The 26,433-nt window shown below is 36.1% G+C and overlaps 1 protein-coding gene across 2 annotated transcripts in view; it reads left to right on the top strand.

Annotated features, from left to right (window-relative positions):
- The window catches only part of LIN7A (lin-7 homolog A, crumbs cell polarity complex component), a 113,104-nt gene that overhangs the window by 10,943 nt on the left and 75,728 nt on the right, over positions 1-26,433 (top strand). The window contains exon 1 of one of the 2 annotated variants that reach the window (XM_037513930.2): positions 25,845-25,922. The exons of the other annotated variant lie outside the window; for it this stretch is intronic. The gene's annotated coding sequence lies outside the window, so the exon portion shown is untranslated. Of the gene's footprint in view, positions 1-25,844; positions 25,923-26,433 lie in introns of those variants that run through there. 2 annotated transcript variants of the gene reach the window in all.

Consider the following 26,433-nt stretch of genomic DNA (forward strand, 5'->3'; position numbering starts at 1 on the left):
GCTCACTACATAAGGTTGAAGTTCTTTTTTTTTACATAGTTGTCATCCTAACAACGTAATTCATTTATATCCATCTTTGTCTGTGCAGGGCCTATTAAGACAGCTGGAAGTTAAGTGCCCAAATGTTTCCTGAATAAGTTAATGGTTTTTCTTCAAATATTGGATAGTTTCAGTGTGTAAAACTAGGTAAATGAGCACAAGACAGAAGGCAACACACTTACACTTAGGAAAAAATCCCCTACATTTATTTTGCTTAAAATTGGAATGGGTGCCCTCTGGGAATGAGTGAACATCCTATTACTGGATTACTGCAAATGCGCAGGCAGAAGTTGAAAGACACATTGGAAAAATTCCAGATGGACTTTGATTCAGTAATTGTTTAGGGATTAGAGGTCATGTAGCAGTTCAGTGGTTTGATTTTATTCTTTTTAATATAAGAAGGTAAGATATGTAGCTCTCAAAAGTATACTAAACAGTGAGTGGGAAAATATATAACCAAAGTGACTTTTTGACTCTTATTTAATGTTTCTTAATGTAAAGTGTATGATGCTGAGAGAGAGATAAAAATGTGCAGTCAGAATGTGACCTCTGGATCCAGATGCCTGGGTTCAAATCCTAGCTCTTTCTGCTTCTCCCTAGATTTGTAACATCAGTCTATTACTATTCTTTCTGTATTTTAGTTTTCATCCATAAAATTGTATGTAATAATAGTCTCTACCTCTTCAGATTGCTATAAAAATGAACTGAGGAGACATACCCAAGTGCTTAAAACACTGTCTGGTCCACAGTAAGTGCTCAATTATAATTATTTCCCACCTCTTCTCCCCAAGGCATGTTATTTTTCTCAGTGCAATAAATGAAATGTACATAAGCTTCAGGGTTAGAGATATGGATTTGAATCACAATTCTCTTACTATCAGTGGAGGCTTCAAATACTGCTTACTTGCTCCACATTTTTTTTCATTCTTCATATAAAAATAAGGACACTCTCTTTGCATAGTGATACATTTCTTTAATTCTTCCTTTCCTTAGTCCTTAAAGGAAAAATGATTGAGTATCTACTTTGTGCTGGGTTACCAAGTCAAGGGCTAGGGGAAGAGCTTGCAGTCGAGGGAAGATAGACATCAAATAGATAATTTATAATAACCGTTTGAGTATTATAACAGCTCACACTTATTGAGCATTTACTACATGTTCGACATGTAGTAGTGCTTTTCATGTTTCCTTTTAGTTAGTCCTCACAAAAATTCTTTGAGGAAAATGCAATTAGTATTTTGAAGATGTGGGAACTGAGTCACAAAGAAGCAAAGTAAAGGGATTAGAGCTCAAACTGGATAACTTTTGAGGCCATGGGTTGAATCACAGTGTTATATCGTGAAGAGCAAGGGCATATGCCTATAATCATTAACAAACTCAGAGGAACATGATCTTGCAAGGGGGAGCAGAAACAGAGGTGCCTGCAAAGGTTTCAAAGATCAGAGAGACAGGCAGGAGGCACACCAGGGAGTGTGCTGTTCCATACAAAAGGGGAAGAAGTTGGTGGCATGCTTATCAAAGTAATGCACCCTTATGTTGGTATAGATTAATTTTTGTGTTTTAAAAGTCTAGCAGTAAATAGCAGGTGTTTACTAACGGTTGTGCTATTATTAATAGTAGTTATTAATTTCTTAGTACTACAGGTCAAAATACCCATGGATGGAACTGGATGAGAAAGTACGAGCAAAATCCTGTATCTTCATCCCATGCTCTTCCAGTGGCCCAAGAGATAATGACTATGACATTCAGATGACCTTTCAAGTGATCAGTAATGCACAGATAAAACTTTAGACATGGAATTTTGACAAGTTCACATAAGAAAGTTCAAATATGACAGTAATTCCTCATTCCAGCCCCCCACCCCCCACCCCCACCCTGCAATCTTTGCTTCAAGTAGTATAAATGAGAGGGATCGGGAACATAGCACAATCTGAGTTTCAGTCAGAGGGAGTTGTGACTGCATTTTCCTTCAAAATTAGCTCTAAATGTCCTAATGGGTTATATACACTCTGCTTACCCATCATTGCTAAAATTCATGACTTGAGGTTGTATGGATTTGGATACATGCATTTCAGTGGCCCAAGTAATCCTATACTTGTCTATCTTTAAATGTGGTAGAGATATGCCCCCTAAGTAAAACTTACAAATAACTGAAATGAATCTTTAGGCCAAAATCTATTAATTATTGGCTACTTTTAGACAAAAAAATAAAGAAATAATATCCTTCCTTTTTTGGTATAGCATATGCTGTCTAGCAAATAGAGTCTTTCAAAGGAATGGGAAAGGTAAAACAAATAATGCAGTAAAATCTACTGCATATTACTAAATGAATGTTGAGATATTTATTTTGATGGCTCAAAGAGAAATCCTGTGTCACTTCAGGCCCTCGAATCTATTTTAGTTAGTTGAATTTGACACATACATGCCTCTGGATAAATCAGGTATTTTGGATCATGTACACACTCATTTCTACTGATGTCATACTTTTTCCAGGTATTACCAGTTTAGCATTCAACTGATAGCTGAGAATAACAAATTATTAACATGAGTGTATGTTATGGACTGAATGTTGGTGTGTCTTCCCTCCCTGTTCAGATGTCAAAGCCTTAACAGCCAAGATAACAGTATTTGAAGGTGAAGATTGTAGAATGTAATTAAGTTTAGATGAGGTTGTGAGGGCAGGGCCCTTACAAAGGAATTTGTGTTTTATAAGAAGAGGCCAGAACTCTGTCCCCACCATGTGAAGATACAAGCAGAAGTAATATGTCTATAAGCCACAGAGAAGGTTATCACCAGAAAATTAATCTTTTGGCACCCTGATCTTGGAATTTCCAGCCTCCAGAAAATGTGAGAAATAGATGTCTTTTGAAGACACGTAGTCTACAGCTTTTTGTTTTAGCAATCTGAGCTGAATAAAATAGTGCAGCAATCATCACACGATCTTGGCCTCAGCAACCCTCTATCCTGCATAGTTGAACAAATTAGCCATAGACAAGATTAGTCGTACATGGAGACACATTAAGGTATGCCCAATTTCCTACACCATTTCAATTTTTTCCTTCTGAGTTTAGAAATTTCTAACATGTATTAACAAGTTTTCTTCTCTTGGGTTGCTCTCCATTATTTTCAGAGCTCTAAAAGGAAGTATACTGCATTTTCTTTCTTAAAAGATTTTTCTGAAAGTTTTTCAATATGAGATTTCCTATTTTCCAAATAAAAAGGCGCTTTAATCAACTGTCTTCTATCATATAGTGCTTTATTAACCTAATACTGACATGGACCTTTCTTCAAATGCTATTTATACACAGCAATATACTCCTGGCTGCTCCAGCCCATCATTTCTGCTGTTGTTATATCTATATTACAAACCTATACTTCATTGCTACTAATTTTGCTTTAAACCAGGCATCACAAGCTATAGTCCCTAGCCAGATCCAACCTGTGAGCTAAGATTTTTTTTTTTTACATTTTTACACAGTTGGAAAATGCAAGATTATTTTGTGACACATGAAATTATAATGCATTCCAATTTCAGTGTCCATAAAAACAGTTGTATTAGAGCACAACCTGCTTATTCATTTGTCTATTGTCTATGGCTGCTTTTGAACTGTAAATGGTGGAGTTGAGTAGTTCTGACAGAGATCCTTTGGTCTGTAGAGCATAAACCACTTACTATCTGACTATCTACATCGAATGCTTGCTAGCCTCTGCTTTTAGAACCTTACAATATAAAGAAGACAAAGTGTCTTTTATATTGAGCTTCAACTTAACCATTTGAGGAGCTCCACTCTCAATTTCCAGGTTTCCCTGTGCACTTGTACCTGGGATAGTTCTCTCTCTCTTTCTCTCTCTCTCTTTTCCCCCTCCAGCCACCCCCCCCCACCCCCGTGGTTGTGCTCTCTTCCTCCCCCTAGAGGTAGACTGCGTTGAATGTCTTGTTCTGGATATCTTAACATGGTAGTGGGCATCTTGGGGGGTTTTCAGATGTCAGGCAGGTCCCAGCCTCAGTCTCAGGAAGGACCTGTGTGGAAGGACCTCTAGGATGGGATTTCATCAGTGAGCCTGACTCTGTTGTACCAGCTATGCTCGTCCTTTGGTGTTGGAGGGAGAGTTCCTGGCTCCTTCTCCAGAGAGGGAGACCTCTAATAGATTAGTGTAGGATGCTGGAGCTAGGACTACTTTCTGTCTCTTTACCCTTCACTCTTGGTTTCTGTTTGTGTTATTTATACCATTTACCCACTTGTAAGGGATCTGTACCTCTAGTTTTCTCGTTCACTCATTCTTTCCTATGAGCTCTAATAACAGTTTTGGGGGAAAAACCTATGAGTGTTGACATTCCCAGGTTTTATATTCTCACAATAACTCACATTTGGAGTTTCATCAATTTCTTAGAAAATTTAGCTGAATATGTCTTCCTCATTTATGTGGCACCTGGTAACTCATCTGCCTCAGCTCCACCACAGGTGAGATTAGTGGCTTCCCCTGTTTGGAGGGGTTCTTATACCCTTTGTTCTTAAGGTTTTTGCAAAATTAACCCAGATAGTTTTGCAAAGTTCTGGATAAGCTATCATTTGAGCCAAAAGCATTTCAGGCAAAGCAACAGCAGATTCAGGTGAGCTAGGTAAGCTAATATGATTCACATGAACCTAGTTGAGTAAGAAATTATGATCCCTGTTGAGAAGACAGACTTTGAAAGCATTTGCTGCAACCTGGTTAAGTTTTGGTACTGATTTGCACATATGAGCAACTATTTGGTTAGGCAGAATGTCTCTATGTCTCTATGCTGCTGCGCACATTTCAAATAAAAATCCAATTTAGAAACTAATTTGAGTGAATTTGTAATATGGCAAACTGAGAGAACACAGAAACTTCCCATAATAAACATCGACATGTGCCAAGATAAAATTTAGCAATTGGAAAACTATCCATAGCTTAGATTGCAAATGAGAAGGTAAATTCCAGGTACCAGAACTGAAAAAGAGGAGTTGAATGTTAGTGTATTCATTCAGCAGTCACTTTGGTAGAAGTGCAGAGAGGGAGCTGAAAAGGGTGCCACATGGCCCCAGATTTAGAAATAAGCTCCATCACTAGGTGAAATTCATGAGCTGGAAGTGAAGCATTAGAGCTGCACCCCACATCCCAAATTGCATTAATTAGCTGGGAGTCTGGATCTACGTCCCAGAGTTGGTTCTCAAGAAATGTACATAAAATGACTCCAGGCTGACAGCCCAGAGAGAGCAAAATGAGGAACAGCACTCGAAGAAATCTCGACATTGTTTCTCACAGAATCAACAATTCCTGGCATGGGCGGACTCGCAAACATAGAAAGAGGAGAGAACCAGGGCTCACCAAACACTGTGGGAAAAAAAACCCAGTGGAGCAAAAGAAATTCAGAGAGAAAAGGGTCTGTCTGAGAAACTAAGAGATCTTAATACAGAAGAAATCAGAGAGAGACCATAAAATAAAAATATTTACAATAATAAAAATATTTTTAAAGAATAGAATCTCCAGGAAAAGAACATGATGCTAAATAAAAGATAAACTTGAAAAATATTACTGAAAATGATGAGAAAAGAATGTTGAAAGATTTTTTTAAGTAAAATGACATTAACTTTAAGTTTTGAAAAATTTAAAAACTACTTGTACGTCCATTTTTTGTAAATTCACACACAGGGGAAAAAATCACTTAAATAACACCATTTTCACTTTATCTGATGCTCTAGGCTGATATTAGAAATGACTGTTGAAAGAAAACTAAGTGGGTTAAGTGTTAAAATAGCCATGAATTGGGGGTGACCTTTGTGCTGGTTTTGATTTTTTGAGCTAGTCATCTGATCACGTCCTCCTTTGCATTAAACAGCCTCCCATTTTCCATGTTTGTTTTTTTTTTAAGATTTATTTATTTATTTATTTATATTTATTTATACAAGCACTGGGTACAATCAGAAGCATGGGAGGGCGAGAGAACCAGAGCCAGAGTGGGGAGCAGAGCAGGCAGAAGGGCCGAAGTACACTGTTGAGGGGAGCATTGGGCGGCAGGAGAGGTCTGCGAGCCATGTGGGACCCTCCTCCGGTGGCCTGGGAGCAACCAGAGATCGAACCGGCTCTGTAGAGGCTGCGGGCAGCTTTGCAACCCAGCGCTCAACTGCTGCGCCTGGGGAGGCCCCATTTTCCATGTTTTAATATGACTGGTCTTTCTGTTTTTCCCTGAGAGATTTTCTAGAGTTTTCTTCTCTATCCCTTTTCCCATTCTCTGAAGTCTGTATTTTAGAGCTCTTTCTTTTACAAACAAGCCCACCTGAATCTGCTGTTGTTTTGCCTGAAATGCTTTTGGCTCAAATGATAGCTTATCCAGAACTTCATTCACTTTCTACCCCAATTTCACTTCTCAGAAGTTTTGTCCACTATACTAAAATAGGTTCTTTTCCCTATTCCTTTCATTCTCTAGCCCAGAATAATTTGTAACTACAACATTTTTATTAACTTAAAGTAGAGTGTTTCTATGAAATCTTTCATAAGCAGAAATGAGGTAAAGTGAAATAGCAATTATCACTAATTTACATGGAAAAAGTTTTGAGTATTCCCAGAACAAAAAATGATCTACTGAATCATAAACTAACACATAGTACCTAAAATAGAATTAACATAGATAAAAGCAAGAATGGTTTAATAATTGCACAGCCTACATAAAGTAGAATTAATATACATACAATGTTGTTTTACTTACCAGAGTCTGGAAAACAGTGAGCATGCTGGGAGGTTGAGAGGTGGTGATGATAGTGTATGTTAGGCTGAGTCCCTGGAGGTTGGGTTGGTGGAGGTACAAGAGGAGACAAAGTAAGGGGGAGGAAAAGGTCATCTATTAACACACAATTGTCTCTGAATCTATCAGGACAGGAAGGCCACTACCATCTACACCTTCTATGTCTGCCTGCGGTCATGTGGAAGCGGCTGATGTGGAAGACTTGAAATACTGCAGTATGCATGATCGCTTAGCATTCCACATTTTTCTGTGATACAATTCTTTATTGGTACTCAATATATCCTGCAACCCTGGCCTAAACTTGTCATACCCTTTCAAATTCAAATCACACTTTTCTACAATCATCGAAGCACTGTCTTAATCCTAACAAAAACTCTCATAAATGCTCCATGTTCAGTTCTCCACAATCCAAACACTTAATTATGTACAGTTTTACAATAAGTACCACACCTTTTTGAGCCCCATAGACTTTTCTGATACTTCAGGACACATCTTGCTAATGGATGCACAGAATAGACAGAGATAAAGCACAGAAGTTCAGAGACATAGTTCAAAGCTATGGCAGCTTCCAGCTGAGATGCTGAGTGTGGTTCTGGGAAGGAGTTTGGTGATGCTGCCCTGGCTGCTGTGGGCGTGCACACTCTCTATAAGGATGCTGCAAAACAAACTCATTAAAGCAAAAATCCTCTTCCGGTTTCTTAGTGGAGACAGGTTATAATGTAGGTCTTTTGCAAAAGTAACATGGCATAACTTGTACTTTTGAAAAACAGGAGATATCTGTATTAGTGAATACACTTTCCTTTCCCTTTTTTACTTAAATCCCAAAGGCTCAGAACACTGCCTGGTACACTGTAGGTGTTTAATAAATATTTGTTGAATGAGCAAGTAAAGTCAAGGTTTGGGCAGTGTTGTTTTCTTTGTGGGAAAGCTCTTTGTTTCTTCTTAACTTCTTTTAGCAAACTCCTACTTGTCTTTCTAACATTCTGGATCCTCCAGAAACCGTTTCTTGTTCCCGCAGCCTAAGCTCGCGCCCTCTGTTTTGTGTTTACATAGCCCAATGAATGAGCTCTTCTAAAATCTTTCAATCATTCACTCCACATGTATTCACTGAGTGCCTAACTGTGCCCAGCCCCAGCCGCGGGTCCTGGGGATGCAGTCATGAACACAACAGACATAGTCTCAAGTTCTGTAAAGTTTCTATTCTAATGGGGTGGAGGTGGAGGGGAGAAAAGAAGTAAGTCAACAAGGACGTTTGTACTTCCTATATTTACAAGTAACATGTCAAAATATGGAGCATGATTACAGGAGGATGAATCGAAGAGTAGTAGAGGTGACTCTTAATAGAACCATTAGATGTTGTCAAAAACGATCTTCAAAGAAATAAAGAGTTGGCCTTGAGGTTAACTGGGGGGGAGTAGCTCAGTCAGGGAAATAGCAAATGTCAATCCGCAGGCATAATGTTCTAAGAGCGAGCCCAGGGCAGCTGGAGCAATTAGCTGGGGAAAGGATAATAAGAGATGAAGTCAGATTGTATTACCTTTCTTGAGAATGATGTCATTTTAGTTGCTGTAGTTACCACTGGGTTGGACTGAGGGAAGTTTAAGGGCCCTGGCTAGGGCTCTGGCTGGATGGTTCTGGGAACCCCAGGTCCTGAAGGTGCGGCTCCTGGCACAGCCATGAGGTGGCGTCAGTCTGCACAGGCTGGGAGTTGGGAGCTTTAGTGACTCCAGGCAGCACCTGAGGACCGCTCCACCCAAAGGTTGGGCCCTTAACTCAAGCCTCAGAAAGGTATTGCTCTAGTCCAGGGATCCCAGCCCTAAAGTCTAGGATCTGGCCTCGGTGGTGCCCATCTGTATGAAGGGCAGTTGGAGGTCACAGCTGGGAGCTGGGTGCAGTCCAGACAACTAAGCACAATGTCAGCACCTCTGCTCCTTCCATGCTGCTGGGGAGGTCAGGGCAGTGAGGGCCAGGAGCAGTCAGGTCACCACACAAAGGCGCTGGGTGATCCGCTGCCAGAAGTTACGAGTGTGGCAGCTGAGGGCCACTTTATCAGCCTCCTGCACATCTTTCGCTAGCTGCAGACTGGATATGGCCGGAACTTACTGTTTTAAGGATTTTGAATTTTACTGTAAGACACTAAAGTTACAGAAAGGATTTTCGTTTGGAACAGGCTCTCTCTGCTATGTTGATAGAGAGGGTAAAAGATAGATGGGGGATTAGTTAAAAAGTAATTAAAAGAATCCAGATCAGAGATGATGGTGTTTGGGATTTGGGTAGTAACAGGAAAGGTAATGATAAGTGGTTAAATTATATTCCCATTTGGAAGATTTCACCGGCAGGGTTTGATGAAATTTTGAGTGTAGGGTGTGAGAGAAGCAAAGCAGTTGATGATGAATCAGGAGTCCTCCCAGGTTCCAGAAAAGATGAACATTCACTTTACTGAGACTGGGAGGACCAGGGAAGAATGTAGTAGAAAGGGGACATGTCCAGGAGGAATATAGATATTGGAGATGTTGAAATATCAATTAGACACCCTCGTGAAGAATTTTGAGTTGGCAACTGTCTATAAAATTCTGGAACTCAGGGTCAAAGTCCAAGATGTTGCTATAAATAAGGGAATTATCAGCATATAGCTGGTATTTGAAACCATCTGGAGGATGAGAAGACATGAAGTTTGATGTCTCAACTCTGGGTAATTCCAATTTAAAGGTTGGGAAGATGAGGGCGCATCAGCCAGAGAGGAAAACCAAAAAGAGTAGTGATCCAGAGGCCAAGTAACTGAGCCTTTTACGTAGATGGGGAGAATGGTCTGTGTGAAGTGCTGATAAGTGAGGTAAGATTGACCAGCAGCATAGAGGTCACTCGTGGTGCTGATGCTTTGTTGAAATAGTAGATAAAAGCTTCATCCTAGTAGGTACAACTGAAGATGGCAAAGATATTTTTAGAGACAGTATAAACAACCCTTTGGAAGACTTTTGCTTTTAAAGAGAACAAAAAAATACTATAGTAATTGGAGGGAGGTGTAATACTCAACTTTAAATGGAATACTTTAAATTCTTATGTCTGTAAGAAGAACCATACACTGTGGTAACCCAAAAGCAGATGTGCAATTAAATATTTCTTGAACAAATAAATACCATTTCAGCTAAAATCACTACCCTTAATTTGTTATGGTTTAGAAATATTTTCAGCAGATGTTTTTTCTTTTAAATTGGATAAGAATATGGAATCTGTGATTTGTTAAACAAAACTTTGAATTAAATTACTAGTATGACTAATATAGCCTTTGCTGTCAGTCACCTTCAGACAAATATCAATAATTTTTTTTCCTTAAAGATTTATTTATTTTTTTTATAATAAATTTTATTTTTATATTCCCCATACAATTGCAACCCCCCCATTCTGACCCCAATCCCTCCCCTCCCGCCCCGCCCCACCCCCCCACCCCCCAAAAAGTGTCTCTGGTTCATAGTTTTTTGTTGATTTTGATTTTCACTTTCTTATAGGTATTCATTTTCCTGGTCCCTTAAAGATTTATTTATTCGTGCATACAAGAACTGGGGTACAGGCCAGATGTGCTGGAGGGTAAGAGGATTTGCCAGAGACACATTGGGGAACAGAATAGGCAGACTGACTGAAATACACTGCTAAGGGGAGCAGTGGGCGAGACAGGAGAGGTCTGCTGTGCCATGTGAGATTCTCGCTGGCTGGCTGGGATCGAACCCGCACTGTAGAGGCTGCGGACAGCTTCACAGCGCTGCGCTCAACCACCTGCACCACCAGGGGAGGCCCATCAATAAAAATTTTAAAGAAATAAACAGAAAAGAATATTTTAAAAATGGTAAAGAAATAATTGATCACAAATAATATGATCATTTCATATCCACTCACCAGCAGGCAATTATGCTAAGCACCACATACTACCTTTCTTGCAAAGATGCAATAATGACAGATACAATTTTCTAAATGTATTCAAGGCAGGTAACTTTAATTATCAATAACAGAGTTTTTCAAATCACAGAGGACAAAGAGCATATGTTTTTCTTCAGCAAAGTGGACATTGGTTTTAGTGTGGGGAGCATCAAAAAACCAGTAAAAGTTTTTAGAACGATGCTCATAGTATAAACAATTGTGTGTGAAAGGTTGATACATTGCTATGTGGTGGCATACTTTTATTTGATGGCATGTAGTTATCGATATGGGGATGAGAAGTTGTAGTACCATGATTTCTAACCTTGACATTTGCACAACTAGAGAAATTAATGAAATCATGAAAGGTAAGAAGAAATATTTAGAATGCAGATAGGTAAGTCTTCGGAGCTGCATTTAAAGGGTAATTGAAAGTGAACATTTTGAGCAGGGAAGTGAAATGATCTGAGTTACGTATTTATTAGTGAGTATAAAAATTGGTTGAAGGACTGAATGGATGAGAAGGATGAATGTATGAGAAAGTTTCATGAAACTAATCAGATGAAAATAATCAGGTGAAAATAATCAGATATATAGGACTTTCCAACAACATGAAAGATGTACTTAAAGATGTTTCTTTACTGTAGCCTATGACATAATTTGTGAATCCTCAAGTTGTTTGGAATATGCAGATTATGGAACTCTATATGAGGAACCCTGCTATTTCTTGGAACAGTTTGGCAGTTTTGGACTGTATTATTGTTGTAACGGGTTGACCTGATTTGAACTTGAGGAGGAATTAAGGGAATGGAAAAGAAGGAAGAGTAAATGAACTTGTGTTACTGAAGGGGAAAGAATAGTCAAAGGAGAAAGTTGCTGTTTCAAGAATTTGATGAGTTTAGCTTTGCACTTAATGAGCTCCAAAATGCAGAGCAGACGACCAAGTCTAAACTGGAAACAAATTTCACAAGCACAGACACCATGTCGTATACAGTGCTGGAGAATAATCTTGAATTGCATAGAGTATGAATTAAAGACACTGACGAAATAATTGCTAGAGTTTTTTTTTTTTTTTTCCAGAAAAACAAAGCAAGATAGAGCAAGACTAGGTTTAGAAAAGATATGACACATACTTGAAAGTGAGTGCCATTTCTTAGTATGAGGAGCATCTATTTCAGATTTCAGACAGACATATAAAAAGAAGATATAAAAAATGTTTTCTGCTCAGCATATTAATTCACCATTCCAGTAAAGCATGGTGTCTCTTTCAGAATCTGATGTACTCAGGATTCATGGGCAATCAGAGTTTTGTGACTTGGGCAATCAGTGTTTGGTGACAAGCCAGGAATTCCTCATGGATTCAGCTGTCATCTTTCCTGTGTCTATTACTTTGCAATAACCCGCTGAATCCATGTCAGGATCACAATCCTGGTTCCCCATCGCCTCTCCTTGACCTTCTCAGAGGTCTACCCTCCTGGCCTTCTTATAAACCACAGTTCTCAAAGAAGCATTTGTTTTTTGGAATTGTGCTTGTCACTACATGCAGGTGAATCATGGAAAGTGTAGGAATTTAATCAGATGGTTGAAAGGCCAAAAAGCTTCACCATCAGAAACAAATCCTATGAAAAAGCCAGAAAACTGAGATTAAATAAACCACAACACAATATGTCTTTTGTTGTATTAATAACCTTCACATAATTAGGTCTATCTGGCTTTAGGTCTGTAGAAGGAAATACACGTCGCCAAACACATAGATGCATTTTCAAGGTCAGAGTGTGGAGTTTGGAAGAAAAATAAGGAGCAGACGGTAAGCTCATAGGAAAGCAAAGTCAGCCAGATCTCCCCAGATGGTCACCTTTATGCTGGGTTTTTTTTTTTTTTTTTTTGTAGCTTGTGAATTAGGCACCTGTGTTTTCTTCAACTCACTCCCTGCCGTGTGAATTTTTGCATTTGACATTTTAATTGCAAATAAAAACAATATATGCAGATTTTTTTCTCAGCGACAACAACAACAACAAAAACCATGTTGTTTTATTCTTAATTCTCTTGGAATGAAATAATACATTCATATTTTGAAGAGCCTAGAATACTTATTTGAACTTTACAATTGGTAAAATTGTGAAAAAAAAAAGGTAAAAAATAAATGTATGATAGTAGAAATGCAAGCAGAATGGTTTGACTTACATAAAGAACTTTTAAGCACTTTTTAAGAGACTGGCTTGAATAACTTTTAAGATGCAGTCAACTTAAAGATATGCACATTTCCCGTTTTCTATGGAATGCATTTTTAAAAGAAGATCTATGATTCATCATCAGAAGTTCCATATTAATTTCATATCCAATCTTGTATATGTTCCGTGAGCTTTGTAGTACATCTACCTCCATACGTGAGACAAACAGGATGCCTTTAAATAAATTGTGATTATCAGTAAACAATATACTTTTCTCAGTCATGTTTTCAAATTTCTATGACATTTGAACTGATGTCCTACTATTAAAATGTCAGATAACTAGTAACTCTACCTCTATCAGTGCTTAATATATCAAAACAATAATTTCATCTTTATTTCATATCATTTATATACATTAATAAGTGTTGACATTGAGATGTATTTTGAGAAAAATGGATTTTGAAGATAAACATAACTTTTCACCATCTGTTAAAGTTAACTTTGATAGGTGTAACACAAAACCAAATGTGTTGAGGGCATTAATAAAATGTAATGATGTACTTACACCTGAGTTAAGGTATTCAATGTATACATAATTAAAGATAAAATTCAATACATATGGCAGGAATAGATTTATATTAACACCACTTGAAAAATAATGCCTTACAAATAAAACTTGTTATGTAGGAATAACTTATCTTGCATTTAAAAATGTGAATGCATATCAGATTTAAGTATTGGGATCTCATTCAAAAGAAAAAAACAAAGCTAAGCTTATTTTATTTAATATTCTCTCAAATGAAACAAAACCAAGGTCAAGACCTTGTTGAACATGTCATTTTAAGTTTATTGCATTTGCCTGTTTATTTTGAGTCAGTTATATCCTAATGACTCATGAAGTAGAGTAGGTACAGTATAATTTTAAAGACAATTAGTGATCTATGGGATTAAATTTTTTCATCTGACAAGAAAATATTAAATTATTTTTAATCTAATCAGAGGTTGCAGGATCTCTTTTTACCCAATTAAATGTTTTATTTGTGAATTTTAAAGCTAATGCCTAATACTTAAAATCTATGATTCAACTTCCAAACTTGCATCTCACAGAACTCTGTTAAAATTACATCTATAAAAGGTGTTTCTGGTGCATTTGTAATGTATACAGAGTTTGAATTTTGATTGAAAGTCAGTGAACAATCTTTTGGGCAGTATGTATCGAATATTTTGTCTCTATTTCTTTTTACCCAAACATCATAGATGTCAAGAGCCATATGAAACAAACAATTTTCAAAGGTGATGGAGTCTTATCAAGACAAAATATTTTGAAGAATTCCTGGAAGAGAGCAAGCAGATAGGATCAGATTAATGTGTGAAAATGATGATAGTAGTAATCAGTATTGACATTTATTAAGCATTTGCTATGTACCAGACCCAGTGCTGAACATTTTCATTTATTAATTCTCAAAGCACATGCACACACACATGATCTGAACTAGGTTTTTCATGATTTTTGTTTTACTGAAAAGGAAATTCAGATAGGTTGATTAAGCCTTAAATGAACTGGCTTGCAAGACTGGAATGAGTTTTGATCCCGGCACTCTAATGTTTGAGACTCCCCGCTTGATCCCCACGAACTCAAAACACTTAGCTTCCCTTTCTTCCTAGTTTCTATCTCCTTTCTATTCACTGTGGAATACTGCTAAAACTGAGAAAACTAAAGCATGAGCCCAAGAAAATAATTCAGTGTGTGGACATTTTCCCCAATAAAGGCCAGCAAAAAATGCAAACTCAGATACAGAGAATATTTGGTAAATGAGTCAAGAACTGAACTGATAGAGTGAATTCACTCTCTCTTTCCTTACTTTGTTAGACTTTGAAACAGCAGCATTTGTTCCAAGGATAAAACCTGCAACATTACTCCTTGAAGTGGGAATTTCAAATTTTAGAGTAGGATTGGAACAAAGCATAGCAGTATGCCCAGATATTTTTCAAAGACTAGGAGTGACTGAGCCATTATATCTAATGACAAACCATCTCTTTATTCCTCCTTGCTAAAGTGTCAATTCCTTATCTACTTGCATACCTAGTCCTTGAAAAAGGCTTATATTATTAGGGATTGTGTCTAATGAAAGATGGATGGAGGTGGCTTTTGATTATGGAACATAGAGTTTAAGCGCTTATCTTTAAATTAAATAAAAACCAAAAAATCATCAACTCTTTGAGAATGATCATCTTTATTACAGTACCCATCTTAAAAATATATCCCAGAGGAGATAGAACTAATTATGAAATGGATTGGATGCTTAAAAAAAAAAATCAGAAAAAGGAGGGAGGGGCAGGAAGAGAAAGGACTAGAGTCAAAATAAGGGGGGGATGCAATTGTATGGGGAATGTAACCATAATGAAAATACATACATTATGCAAAGATGAAAAATGATGTATTATTATATAAAATATAATATTTTTTAAAAAGAATTAATGGCAGACATTGACATCTTCAGCATTCATAGTATAAATTAAATTTCACTGGACTCATAAACATACGTGTTTTCCAAACAGCACTGTGGATCTTTAAAGAATTTAAAGAATTGTCTTAAAGCTTTAGATAAAATCATGAGGTAGAGGAGATGTGACATAAGACTGGGAGAGCACTGGCAATAGTGTGTATCCTGACCAAACCGTTAACTGCAGGAGTCTCTCAGCCTCAGTTTCTTCCTTCTATAATCCTTGTGGATACCACCTTCAAGCTGTCTTCAAACATTTAACTTTAATAATTGCTGATAAAAGAGTTTGTACATGCTGATCTACTAGAGATGAAAGTGACTGAATTTCCAAAGAAAGTAGTTAAGAGAATACCTATCTTGATAAATGAGAAGGATTCCATGCCTAAAAAAATCAATTATACAAAGATTAAGAAAATTATTCTTATCACAGCAGCTTGGCCCCCTGCTACTCAATGTGAAATATTGTACAATTTGCCAAATTTCTTTTTTGACACCAAAAATAACTCAAAGTTCTGATTTCAAAACACCTTAAATTTATTTTTATAAAAATAAACACATACTGATTGAAAAAAAAAATCAGACAAAATAAAGAAGCCGATATAAAAAGACAGTATCATAAATAGAAAATTTAAAAAAAGAGATGAAACACTAGCGCAAAATTTTGGCAGAATAATATTAATTAAATATCAGCCAAAATAGAATTTGAGTCAAAATTAAATGTGACAAAGTGTGATATTTAATTTAGAGGAAAATTACTAAGATTCTATTAACATTCTGAACTATTTTGTACCTAGTATCACAGTTTGAAATATACATGTATGAGGAAAAAGCTCTGAGTGGGAAAAATTAGTAATTTGAACAAATTTCTTTGAGATTAGCACCTTAAATAAACAAAAAGTGAGGCTATTTGATATTTCAATAAACCACAATCAACAACTTTGAGCATACATACATGTTTTTATCTGCATTACCTATTACTTTCAAAGAGCTGTGAGATATTTACAGATATATCTCCAAAAAAATGTAATTGAAATCCAAAATGAGAAATCATGCAACCAATTTTCCTTCATCAATTCCTATAAATAGGAAATCAAAATCAAACAACATGTTAGAAAGGATTGACCTTGTCAAAAGAAGCAAGATGCATCTTCTCTGGCATTCTGAGAAAAATTTAGGGTCACTAATACACAAATACACACACTGCAAACTGTAGAGAAAGAAGTTATAATAATAAATGCAGGTGGGCCTCAATGGTGGGCACAGGGCTTGAAGTCTCCGTGCTATCAAACTATCGCCAGGAACTGCAGCATGAGTTCAACCCACATGGCTCAGCAGACCTCTCAAGTCTCACCCGCAGCTCCCCTCAGCAGTATATTTCAGTTAGATCTGCCTGTTCTGCTCCCTACTCTCTTTGGTGAATCCTCTCACTCCTTGCAACTCTGGCCTGTACCCCAATTCTTGTATGCATAAATAAATAAAAATAAATCTTTTTAAAAAAAGAATAAATGCAGGTATGAGTAAGTAAATTATGTTGCAACAGACTATATTTCATAAAACCAAATGCTTTATAAGGACTAAGATATATGAAAATGTTTGATCAAGAAAAAAGAGCACTGTACAAAAATTAATTTAAAAAGAGAAATAGAATAAAGCTATAGATATAGAGTAGGATTTTTAAAAGTATGAAGTACTGTGTATAACTTTAGAGCAAAAAAAGCAACAAAGAAAGTCCAGATTAAATGCACGTTCTAAGAGCACAGAAATTCTTAGAATTGACTTTGAAGGGATAGAAAGTTGGAATAGCCCAACAGCAGAAAAAATTGAAAAGGAAAGCGAAAATACCCCTAAGAAAGATCACAAGCATAGATGAATTTTCAAAGATCTGTCCGTCAAAGAAAAGATACCTGTAAAAATATTTTAAATATTCCAAAGAACATGCTGAAGTTATGGAAAAATTCTATTTGGTACCTCAGTAAATAATCAGAATTTATTAATTCTAACTTTTTTTTTTCTAATTCTGATGACATGAATATGATTATTGTACAACTAAAATGAAATAAATAACTATATACCCATGATTATGATTATAATTACCAATGAATAAAGAATTTTAAGATTCAGAAAAAAATAAATAACTACTGCAAGTTAAAGTTATTTGTTTTACTTATTTCAGTCATTTTTGAAAGTTTTAAATTTGAATAAATGATTAGGCATAATTTTGTAACATTGCTAAAAATTTTTAAAGAAAAATGTCAAAAGCATAGGACTAGAATTTATTCTACCCTATAAATCTGTAGATGCAAATTTACTTTATAATTAGCAAAACAAATACTCATTTGTTTTTAATACCCTTTAAATGTAGTCAGTACTTCATATGACTGGACTTATGACCAAATAACTCTTCATTGGTTGCAATCATTTTGTTAGGCAAATGAATAAGTTGCTAACAATTCCTCTTCTTTTTCTATTTCCAAGTGTTGGCTTATAAAAGAAACACTAATAGTGAAGCTGAGAAGGCAGTCCCCTAGGGAAGCTAACATAATGAGGAGAAATTCATTAATTCATGGTTTTTATTTGAAAATCTAAATCACCCTTTGTACAGCTGCATAGTAATCATGTTCTCAACAAAATATATATTCACCATAACAATTTCTGCAAACACCAATCTTCACTGTGTCCTCTAATCATCTTTTAAAGATGTAGAGAACACTACCCAACCTCACTATACATTTCCCAAAGTAACTATGAAACTGGATGACAGTTTGATATAGCTGTGATAAGGTAAAAGAGGAAACATATTAAGTCGCTTGATAGCAGAATAATATATCAAAGTGTCAGTTTAGATAAAAACATTCATTTGTTTTCTAGTATAGGATATATCTGAGGATGTGAATTGTTAAATTTGTAAGGTTTCTTTATAGCAAGCTCTCTGAAAACATCTAACCTGATTGGAAGTCTCAACAGTAATTTCCCGATCAAGTCTATCCCTTCCAATTTCCTGGGCACTATGAAAAGGGGAACTGGAACTTACTAATAATAATTACAAGGAAAAATCTTAAAATTTTTGGTAGACGTAGGTGAAAACACTACCAATATAAAAGCTTGGTAGTGTTTTATGGTCTAAGTGAGGAAAATAGTAGAACGCATAGATCCCTAGAGTCTGGTATTTTAATGTTTATTGAAAAAGCATTACACAGATAAAGAGTTATGGGAGGAAAGATAAAATACGTAACTTCAATTTAAAATTAAGCTTAAAGCTCTGTTCTTCAATTCAACTGCATTTAAAATCAATTGAAGTCATAGATGAACAATGATAAAGAATAATGAGGATAGACAGGATGGGTTGCTGGAGGTACATCATTAAGGTATCTTATTGTCAATTTATATGTCATAATTTTATTCTGTTTCTACAGCTATACTTTCGGTGTACTTAACTGATTAATGAATAAGTACCCATTTTGTTAATTTTGTAAGAAACTTCAGAAATAATTTATCTGCACATTGTTAGAGTTTGGTCATTATACTTCACAATACCTCCCCAGACGAGTCAAAATAAGATGTCCCTGATCACTTTCATGAATACTAAAATGAACTCTCATCCACTTACTAGTCATATCCATTGATTATTACTCCTCTCATTTGTACATTGAAGTTGATCATTATAGAACGTCAGTCAAGTCCCTTCAATTCTCATTCGTCAGAAATCACAATTTATAAGAAATCTAAATCTTGTCAAATAGGGGTTGATGCATGTATCATTGTAACTAGTGAATACAAATTCTTAGATAAATATAACAGGAAAATTTAAATTCCATACAGTCAATTTTGTTTGACAGTTTTTAAGTGTCTACAATTGTGATTCTGGATTGGATATAATGGCATATACAAAAATTAATATAACACATGTAATTCTAGTATTTAGCATAAAAGAGGAAAATAACTGTTCAAATTCTTTCAGATGTGCAGAATCAGATTACATTGTGGCCAGGCCTAATTGCTCATAAACTCCCCAAACACAATTAAGTCAGGTGTTTATTCCCACAGATGCCATGAAATAAGAAAATATGAAATGAGCTAATTTCATTGTAACAATGAATACATTTATACAGCCGACTGTCCTGCAAAGACCCAGATGCAAGATTAAACAGAAATGTGAAGTGAAAATAGCAAGAAATAAAGAGATATCTCACATTTGTGTGAGAAACCCACACAAAAGAGAAAGGTAAAACTTTGATTTCTTGTGAATTCAGGTAATGACAGACAAATCAAGTTTCAATTTTGGCTGCTTGGAAAAATTGGATGAATTTTTAAAGAAAAGGAAAGAGAAAAAAAGTAAGAGAACAAAATGCCGAATATAGTTCCTAGAAAAACTGGGAACATATTACTCATTCCAACCACATAGCAGAGATTGTTTAACAAAGAAAGCTGAATCTTAAGCTTTGTATACCTAAAGATTTGTTTATTGGGTAAGTAATCACTTTGAAATGAAATAGGTACCTTCCATTTCAGAGAATCTCTTAGCAACTACAGCTTTTCATTTTGTAGTATAAATTGTTCCCTTGGTTGCTGTGGGTTTGGCAAACACCCTGAGCAGAGTCTGCCAGGCGCTTGTCATTCTATAAATTTATGATGTACAAATTCTAGTATTTTCTAACTTTTTTGGTGATAAACTTTAATGCCCTCCCAAATCCCATGAAGAAAAGTCATTCAACTTTTGATAATAAATGATAAGTTAGATGCTTTTAACAGCACGAAGAAAGTTTTTTTTTTTTTTTTAATGTATGCGCATTTAAATTGAGCCAATTCTTCCTAGGGTTTGCCAGTCAGTCTGCATATAAGGATCAGGGGAAGTTGCTGGTGCATCAAAGCAGAGATGAGTTTTAGATGAGAAGGACACTTTCATTGTCAGGTCTTATTAGTAACTTGTAACTTGTAAATTGTTAATTTGTAAATTGTAAAAAGCATTATTTGCCATTTATTTTATTTTGTTGCATTCTCTGGGCCAATATTTTTTTTTTAAGATTTATGTATTTATGTATACAAGAACTGGGGTGTAAGACAGAGGTGTGGGGGGTTGGAGGCTCACAAGAGAGAGTGGGGAGCAGAACAGGCAGATCTATGAAAATACACTGTGAGAGGAGCAGGCACGAGGCAGGAGAGGTCTGCTATGCCATGTGGGTAGCTCCCTGGCTGGCCAGGGATGGAACTTGTGCTGCAGTGGCTGGCGATAGCTTGATAGCACTGTCTTTAAGCCCATGCACCACCAGGGAGGCCCCTAGACCAATTTTTAGACACATCCGAAAACTAGTGTAAGTCAATATTTCATGTACACTATTTAAAATATAGTTTTAATAATGGTTCTGTAATACTATACAGGAAACACTGAGTTGTTACTAGGTTTAGTTGTTTATAACCATTCTACTTTAATTTTGGTTTCTTGAATGTAAGAACATCTTTCCACAGAGGACAACTGACTACCTTATGAAAAAAAATTTAAATACCATTAATTCCCCCCCTATAGCTTATCATTTCCTCTTCAAACATTATCACTAATAAAATAAAAATTAGGACTCCTAGGAAGAAAGGGTTAGAAGAAAAGGTGATGTCGATCTCATATATATATATATATATATATATATATATATATATAGTGCATATGCCAGACACTCTATATTAAAACCTCATTGTAATTATATTCTCATTTAGACCTCAAAACTGATTAAAATTATCATTATCACACTTCACAGTTCCTTGGTCTTTGAGTTTTAGGTGTGTAACCATCCATAGTCTCCAAATGCTTGGTGCAATAATAAAATATTTTACAAAGTCTCATTGACCTTGAATTGATTGATCATAAATGGACAGAAAGCAAATAACTAGAGAAACTATCACTCCTCATTATTTCCTTTTAAAATAATTTTATCATTGGGTAGTAATACTTTTCTGCTTCTTGGCTATTCTTGTTACATATTGCATATGTTAATATTATTTGCATATTGGTAAAGCAACAGCCACATTTATTGATGAAACACTGCTAAGGCATGTGACTGTATTCACTAATAAATCCTTTCTTACAGATAAAGCATTCTGCTGAGATTTCATGATACTACTGTACACCCCTTTGGGCACTGATTCTTCTAGCCACCTGTGCTGCCCAAGTGTGCCATCCCTGCTGCTGCCATTCTAGTCTAAGTTTTCACCATCTCTTGCCAAGGACTTCTTCCTAAATAGTTTCTTGTATACACTTGGAGGTTCACAATAATTATTGAAACAAATAATCAGCCGTAGTGATAGTTATAAAATGTTAAACAAATCATATCATTTTCCTGTCAAAACCTCTCCAATGCTTTTCTTTCTTTATATTAAAAGATGACCTTATGAAATCATTGCACAAAATCCAACCCCTGTTTACTTCTCAAACTTTGTCTCCTATTCTGCACTGTGATGGGGATCAGTTGCTATCTTCTGGTCTGTGAGACTTGTTAATTAAATAGTCAAGAATCTTGCAAGGCAGTGATACCATTTGGTAGCTTGAACCAGCCCACTGTAGGAGTATTTACACTAAAGAAAATCAGCAAATGCTACAAATAAGAGCTTTTTTTGGTATTGTTTATTTTTTTATTTGCTGCTGACCATCCACTAGTTTAAGTTTTCACCATCTCTTGCCAAGGGCTCAGATATACTTCTTCCTAACTAGTTTCCTGTATAATGCTGGTCTTGTCCTCCACTTCACTATGGCCCACTGCTACTGGTTTTGTTTATTCTTTTTTTAAAGATTTATTTATTTATGCATACAAGAACTGGGGTACAGGCCAGAGATGTAGGGGGTGAGAGGATTCACCAGAGACAGAGCAGAGAACAGAACAGGCAAATTGACTGAAATACACTGCTGAGGGGAACAGCGGGCGAGGCAGGAGAGGTCTGCTGCACCATGTGGGTAGCTCCTTGGCCAGCCAGGGGATCGAACTCTGGCTGCAGAGGCTGCAGAGGCTGCAGATAGCTTAACTGCAGTGCTGTGCTTAACCCCTTGCACCAGCAGGGAGGCCCAGGTTTTGTTTATTCTTCTAACATGTAACTGCTTCCCTCACTTAGGATCATCGACCTTGCTTTTTTCTCTTTGTCCTCTTTTGGATTTTCATATGACTGACTCCTTCTCAACATCCAAGTTTCAAAGTGTCACTATTTTAGAAAGGCTTTCCTTGACCACCTTAATCACCAAAAGTGACTCCAGTCTGTCTGCTATCAACTTTACCCATATAACCTGAAATAGTGTAGTTAAAGTTGTATATTTGTAAATCCGTTGGTTTTCACTTGCTTGCAAGTCACAGAAAACCAAATAATAAAGCATATATTTGTCTCATAGAAAAGAATTATGAACTGGAACATCAGCTCAGTACTGGCATCAAGGGTTACGGCCCTACCTTCTCCTGCTCCATCTTCCTTAGTTTTTGATGGCCATCATAATCCCAGAATAACTGCTTCATCTCTAGGCAATTTAAGCCTTTATAGTTGGCAAGAGAATAAGGAAAGAGGAGGAGTGCAAAGACTAAAATGCTGAGGGCATGTGCCAGCAATTTGTCCATTTAAAAAGCCTTCCTGGAAGCCATATCCAGTGACTTTAGACTTACAATAACTTGGCCAACTTACAAAAGAGTCTGGAGGAGAAATATGCTTTCCAATTTTCATAGTGGAAAAAGGCAGGGGATGTGAGGGTTGAAGATGGCTTTGGATAGATAATTTATATCATTTTAGAGAGTATTCAATAAATTTTATGGAATTAGTGGACAATATGCTTCAAATGACCTGGCTCGGTCTTTATCTAATTCCAGATTCAGATGAGCCAAGTTCTGCAATCTAAATGCCAATAAAATTAACAAAATTCATCATTAAGGAAGGAAAAGATGATTATTGGACTATTTCAGATCACTGGAAGCTCATACTACTTAAATTCCAATATTTTGTCATTTCCATTTATAAAGTTCAACCTATCAGAAATCTTTCTGAAATGTAATTTTAATATCCCCAGGCAATTGATGATCATCTGTTCATTTTTGCAGTGATCAAAATATGTTACCAGTATGAACACATTAATTACATTGTAATGTATTAGAGAGTTACTTTCTGAGACTTCAGTTAATAATGGCACATAATACAATATTTAAAAAATAAATTTGGCTTACCTTTATTATTTTACCAACAATCTTTTTTTTTCAAATTCTGTTCATTTGTCATCAAATCCCTTTTTTTGGACAGGGTGGAAATAAATGAGCATAGGGTATGGAGTAAACACATCTGTTTTGAATCCTGACTCTGTCATCTACTAGTTGTATAGCCTTAGACCAGATAATTCATCTTTTTGGTCTTTTGTCTAGTTTTATTTTCATTAATTGTAAAATGAAAACAATATTAATCTTGTTGTATACTTGCAAAAATTTTATAATATGGCCTAAATAAGTCAGGTAAGCACTGACTATTCCCTCACTTGGTTCTAAATCATGCATTAAATTATCTGTTTACCTGTAAAGAGTGTATCTGTGAACAATTTATATCTGTGAACCATTTCTTCCATTGGAACCATCTGAGATGACTATTGAAAGAGCAGATTTCAAGACTCCATCTTTTACCTTCTTTTATTTCATCTCAAATTTTAATAAATGGTCCAGGATTAAATTTTTATGTTGACTAAAATTTGAGAGTCACTGCTTTCATTCCTCAGACAAGGATTGGTTGATCAGATGAGCTTAATCTCTGTGAACAGCACTGGCAAAGGAAAAGTACTGAGAACGATTTTAAGAATTTATGTTTCTGAGCCACGTCTTGAATATAGCCCAGATTCAATAAATGTATTTGCAAGATTCAAATCCTAACTCTACGACTTACTTTTTTCCCTTGGAAAAGTAACTTTAACTCTATCAGTCTGGGTTTCCTCTTCTGCAAAGTGGAGATAATACAGTACCTATCACATAATGCTGTTAAGTGAAATGTTTAGATAAGTGCCATTCTGAACATTATAAGTGACAGCAATTAGTGTCATAAGTAATGTTGCTAGTAGAATCTGAGGCTATGTCTTGAGACTCTATACCAGTGACTCCCAACCTAACTATACATTATAATCACTGAGGAGCTCTGAAGACCCTGACACCCAAGCCATACTCTTGAATAATGAAATTGGGAAATATGTATATGGGTAGGATCTAGGTATCTGTTCTTTTTGTCAGTGCTCCCAGGTGACTCCAGTGGGTGGCTGAGAACCTCATCTTCCATTTAAAGCTCTCCAAGTGATTCTGATGACCTGTAACATTACTTGAGAGAGACACACTGATAAATGGAACAGGGGTTAATCTTTATTGAGGGAGGAAAGATTAAGAGCTCAGCCTCTAATCAAGAAAGCTTGCAGTGCACAGAGCTATTATTTAAAGCGCTGAATGTTGAAGGAAAATGCTGCTTAAAGAAAAATTGTGATTGGAATTAAAATAAAAATTTTGAATCATCAGGTTCCAAATCCAGGATCTTCTATCTGTTAATGAGATACTTCGACGCTCTATAATACATCTTAATTTTCTCATTTGCAAAATGTGGATGTTCACTGCTATAGTTTGGTATAAAGATAAAATGGCTTAAAAGTTGTTAAGCAATTAGTATATACTGACTCCCATGTCATATAAATTCAATCAAAGTTTGTTGTTTTTAGAAGTTAGGATTATTGGAATGTGGAGTGGTGGGACAAAGGAAGCACCCAAGTTTTTGCTTAGATAAAGGGATAGATGGAAGAGGATGAACATGAGAGGAAAGAGGAGAAATAAGTTTCACAAAATGTTCTAAGATTGTGACTGCATTGTTTTTTGTTTAGTAGTATCTCCAGTCATTATCTAATGTCCCTCATAATCTGAATTCTACTGGTTAACCCACACTTCTATATTCATAATCAAATTTTGTAGAATAGTTTCATAAAATAAAGGTAAGGAGAATCAAGTGCAGGAAACTCAAAGGGACTCATAAATAAATCTACACACTTTATTGCTATGGTTTTATGTAAAAGTATTTTGCTGATTAAAAGAATTCCAGATTCTGGGCCTCCCTGGTGGTGCAAGGGGTTGAGATGCAACCTATGAAGCTATCTGCAGCCACTGCAGCACAGTTCGATCTCCAGCCAGGAGCTACCCACATGGCGCAGCAGACCTCTTCTGACTCGTCCACTGCTCCCCTCAGCAGTGTATTTCGTCAGTCTGCCTGTTCTGTTCCCCACTCTGGTGAATCCTCTCACCCTCCACACCTCTGGCCTGTATCCCAGTTCTTGTATGCATAAACAAATAAATCTTTAAAAAAAAAAAAAAAGACTTCCAGATTCCAGCTTTGGTTAAACACATACAAATATGCCATTTCTCCCGTATTCTGAGGTGGTAACAAGTTTATGATGACTAGATAGCTATGCTTTTATGGGATTCTGAGTTCCATGACTTCAGAAAGGAAGGGTCCCATTCTTGTTAAACTTTGTTCCAGATCTAATAGGAACACAGATTAGTGTATGTCTGTGTATAGGTATGTATATATGTATGAAAGAATTTATAATCTCAAGGATGTGGGGTATTTTCTGAAGCTAATCACAGGGAATTGAAAATCTCTAATATATATAAATGCCTAAGTAACTTCTGTGAGTTGTTGATTTCAGCCACAGAATTAGAAGAAGTCATAAGTATTTTTTAAATGGTCTTCCACCTTATCGTTTTTTCTTAGCAATCCACAAGCCATTTGAGGAATTTTAAAGCTATGGCACTAAGAAACTTATTTTTTAAATACATTAACATGTGATGTTGCCAATCGAAAGAGAAGCATTTAAATTAATTGTTTTTGAAAATTCTTTTTCTAGAAGCTGGTAGGTGTATTATCACTCCACTTTATCATTATTTTTGGATAACTTTGCAGATCACATACAGACAATGCAGGAGAAGAAATGATTCCAGTGAGACAAAGGAGAGATGATAATGAGGGCCTGAAATAACATAATGGCAGTAAAATCAAGAGAGACCATTAATTCATTCATCAAATGTTT

The sequence above is a fragment of the Talpa occidentalis genome, unplaced genomic scaffold (assembly GCF_014898055.3).
Source record: "Talpa occidentalis isolate TD23 unplaced genomic scaffold, MPIMG_talOcc4v2.1 talOcc4.16, whole genome shotgun sequence".
Taxonomy (NCBI): Eukaryota; Metazoa; Chordata; class Mammalia; order Eulipotyphla; family Talpidae; genus Talpa; species Talpa occidentalis.